Here is a 4,575-nt window from a genome sequence, read left to right as displayed (position 1 = left end):
TTTGCCATGACTACTGTATTTATTTATTGTGAGAATCATGTGTAATTTTTTTTACTGTTTTATTATGTATATATAAAAAGAAATATGAAAGAATTTATCTTTGTTTCATCATTGCCATTTACCTAAACTCAGCCACTGCTTGTGTGAAATCCCCTGTGTCCTTGGAGTAGGGCTGAGTGATTCATAGAGTTTACATTTCAATTACAATGTTGGCTTTCCACCATCATAAAAACAAGATAATCAAGATAAAATTATTATTGTGCTGCATGCCGTGTTGCTCACATTTAGTCTTATGTTGTAAATGCAGCGCACCCTTCCTTCACAGCAGTGTGCTCCACCCCCTCCCCAAGCCCAAACAGTAGTTTCAGCTTGTGTCGAGAGGGAGGAGGGTGCCACAGCATGGTTCTCCACTAATTTTTAAACATCTTTGGTAACCATTAGAAGATGCCTTTGGTCAAGAAGAAAGATAAAACAAATAGTTTCAGCTTGTGTCGAGAGGGAGGAGGGTGCCACAGCATGGTTCTCCACAAATTTTTAAACATCTTTGGTAACCATTAGAAGATGCCTTTGGTCAAGAAGAAAGGTAAAACAAATTCAATTGTTGTCATATGATGTTCTCGAATCAATGAGTAATCGTGTTTAACACTTTGGTTGCCTTGGGTTAAATTCATGATATACCATAGGTTGCCGGCTCTATTTGTCTATGGAGAAGTACCCCTTCTTTGCATGGCTATAACTTTTTAAATTCTATTGCTACATTGCCATTATTAGGGCCCATTCAAAGTCCTATATGTATTGTTCATTGTGTAGCAACGTTAAACTTTTTCATTCACATATTCATAGTAAAGTATGGTCTAATGTATAAGTATGTTTTCATCTCTTTCTGCAGCTTTCTCCAGAACGTGATCTATAGCCCCAAATGCATTATATTGATGATGCAATACAGTTTTATGGCAATCAGCGCGATATAAAAAATTCCAACTAGACGTACTTCTAGAAGTTACTACACGTCATCTGATGTTGACCGGATGGGCTAGGGGGCGTTTATAATTCTGTGGGCAGCGTTATACCAATCATCTAATGTGGGTCAAATGTTGATAATAGCAGTTAGTATCGAAGACGGTAACATTACACGCTAAAACTCACCCCAGTCTCCGCACGCCGTTGGGCGATCATCGTAGAGTAGAAATCTTATCATTATGGGATGTAAATTTACCCGGTCCATCTCCAGCTTGTATAATGGTATATACGTCCAAATCATGTTGTTTATCGAGTTATTGGCAATCGATCACTGTGTAGCGTGACGAGCCAGAGTCCCGGGACCTATAGCGAGTGCCCGGAAGTAATACGGACGTCTAGCACAACCTCTATGCAGCGTCCTCCGGCAACTTGAGCATGGCCCGCAATGACGTCTAAACACGTTTCATGGCAGCCAAAGTGTTAATAATCGTTCAATATCGATCAAAATAATCAGAATATTGTATGTTTAGCTGGGAGGTTGCTGCTCTCTGAGGTGCTCAATTAGCAGACTTGCAGAGAATGTAATGTTCCTCAGTGGTCAAAGGAGTGATTGTGAGACTTGGAGGACAGACTGTGCAAGAGGGGCTTTTACCTGCTTCTTAAAGTGAAGATGCAGATTTTTAAAGGCATATCCGGCCACTTAACCAAGTCCTTGTCCACATGTACACAGAGATTTATATATTGTTTTACCCATTTTCCAAATAATTCCTGTCCACACAAAGGGTCTTTTAGGAAGATCTCTCCGTCCACACAACAAGGCAGAAACACTCATGAACTTACCTTATGGTGGGCTGCAGGCAGTGCCGCCTGGGAGAAATGCGAGGCCCTGTGCGAGATTTAAACGCGAGCCCCCCCCCCCCCCCCCCCCCCCCCCTAAAAGGTAATTTTTTTTATTTTATTTTTTTTATTTTTTTTCATACAGTCAACATATTCTTAAATAATAGCGCTGCCCGAGGCTAGGCATGATACAGTCAACATATAGCAAGAGAGAGAGCGAGAGAGAGCTCCCGTTCTACAGTCAATATACAGTGTTATCGCTGCACAGACCCGGCAATGCCCCTGACCCTCCACCAGAGCAAGGCCAGAGAGAGAGAGAGAGACACATTGGAAAGAAACAACCCAAAACCAGAGCAAATTGAAATGCTATTTGGCCCTAAACAGAGAGTACACAGTGGCAGAATACCTGAGCACTGTGACTGACCCAATACTAAGAAGATCCTTGACTAGGTACAGACTCAGCGAGCACAGCCTAGCCATCGAGAAAAGCCGCCATAGGCAGACCTGGCTCCCAAGCGAAGACAGACCCACTGCACACAAGATGAGGTGGAAACCGAGCTCCACTTCTTAACAACCTGCCCACTATACCAAGACATACTTCCCACAAATTGCAAACACCCAAAGAGACTTTGAAAACATCGACAATAACTCAAAACTCCCATACCTACTGGGAGAAATACAAGAATGTGAAATAAAGCCCATTTGAATTGAAGAGAGAGAGATAGATAGAGCATGTCTGTGTGTGTTAGAAAGAGAGAGATAGAGAGAGAGCATGTCTGTTTGTGTGTGTGTTAGAGAGAGAGCATGTATATGTGTGTTAGAAAGAGAGAGAAATATAGAGAGAGAGCATGTCATTTTGTGTGTTAGAGAGAGATATAGAGCATGTCTGTGTGTGTTAGAAAGAGAGAGAGAGCATGTGTGTTAGAGAGAGAGCATGTCTGTGTGTGTGTGTGTTAGAGAGAGAGCATGTATGAGAGAGATAAGCAAAGATGAGCCCCTAAAGGATATTCAACTTTTAATGGAAGAACAAAACAGAAGGAAAAGATAACTTCACAAAGGCAACATGAATATACATAGATCCAAAAGGACAAAGATCAACACTTAAATCCAAAGAGAAGAGGGTCTATACCAGAGAAAACAAAGTAGCAAGGAGCCAATGGCCGACATCAGCTAAATAGGCTAACTGCAAATAGAGTAGCCAGGTACTGACACCAGGCCACACACCGTTAGCTACTACAACAGCTAGCCGGCCCGTTTGGCTCAATATAACGTTAACTAGCCGGCCCGCTTTGGCTCAATATAACATTAGCTACAACAGCTAGCCGGCCCGTTTGGCTCCCGAGAGAGAGAGAGAGAGAGAGAGAGAGAGATATCCACGGCGGGAATAGAATAGAGTGCATTAAAAACTCACCAAACGTCCAAGAGGATGGAGACAACCGCGTGGAGTTGACGAAGTTCATCTGCCGAATGACCGTCCTCTTCATCTTGGCATAACAATGCTGCACGCGCTCTCTCTAGGTTAGCTAACGCTAGTTAGCCTTTAGCTAAGCTAGCTACTAGCCGACATCATCATGGCTATCCCGACTGAACCACACGTTAGCACTCGATATTATAACGTAGCTAAAGCTAACTAGCTGTCCCTGCCTTTAGATAAGCCGACATGGCTAGCCTGACTGAACTGTCTAACATGCAACAACTTTCATCTTCAGTCCATCTGCCGAATGACCGTCCTCTTCCTCTTGGCTGGCATAACTAAGCATAACCTCCAAAGCTGCACGCACGAAATAGTCAAACGCAGCTGACGCACGCCGGCGTACACATGATGTAACCCCTCCCTTTGTTTTAACCAATAGTATGTCTGCTGCAGAGCCCCAGAGCTCCAATAGTGAGTATGTCTGCTGCAGAGCCGCAGAGCCAGGAACAAGTCACACACATTCTACAAACGTGTCTAATGTGAAATATATAAGCATATAAGCAAAACTAGATTTTAGGTCTGTGATGAAAAAGGGCCTCGCGGGAAGGGGGGCCTCGCAAAAAATAAAAAATAAAAAAAAAACATTAAAAACTGCACTGCTCGCACACCCCCTGAGGCGGCCCTGGCTGCAGGGATCTCTCCTGATTGCAGAAAAAATCCTCTTAATGTTTTCAAAGATATCCATATAGGTATGGACAGGGGCATTGGTCATGATGTTAACGTTTTCCAAAAGCTCAGTTTTAGCTCAGTTTCACCTGTCCACATGTGTAACGGATGGTATCGTGAAGCGCAGTCACAAAGGGCTGGGGTGAGTAGCGGTGCTATGGGTTAAACTCACTTTCATCCTTCGACAGTCAATCATCAGATCCTCCTTGCGGCCCTCGCAGGAATGGGAGTGGCTGGCTCTGCGCTGACATGGCTGACATACCTCAATGACCGCTCCTACCAAGTGTCATGGAGAGGGACCCTGTCGGCCCCCTGCGGACGGGTGTCCCCCAGGGCTCGGTCCTAGGACCCCTTCTCTTCTCCCTCTACACTAAATCACTGGGTAACATTATCACGTCTCATGGCTTCTCGTATCATTGTTATGCCGACGATACTCAACTCTTCCTCTCCTTCCCTCCCTCAGATATCCACGTCTCTGAGCGGATCTCTGCCTGTCTGTCTGACATCTCCGCCTGGATGACGACCAACCACCTCAAACTGAACCTAAGCCAAACCGAATTGCTCCACCTGCCGGCCAAATCCTCCCCCCTGACCGACCTTTCCATCACAGTCGAGAATGCAGCTGTGACCGCGTCCCC

The sequence above is a fragment of the Notolepis coatsorum genome (genome assembly GCF_963971535.1).
Source record: "Notolepis coatsorum genome assembly, chromosome: 14".
NCBI lineage: Eukaryota > Metazoa > Chordata > Actinopteri > Aulopiformes > Paralepididae > Notolepis > Notolepis coatsorum.
Note: the sequence above shows the minus strand (reverse complement) of the source record.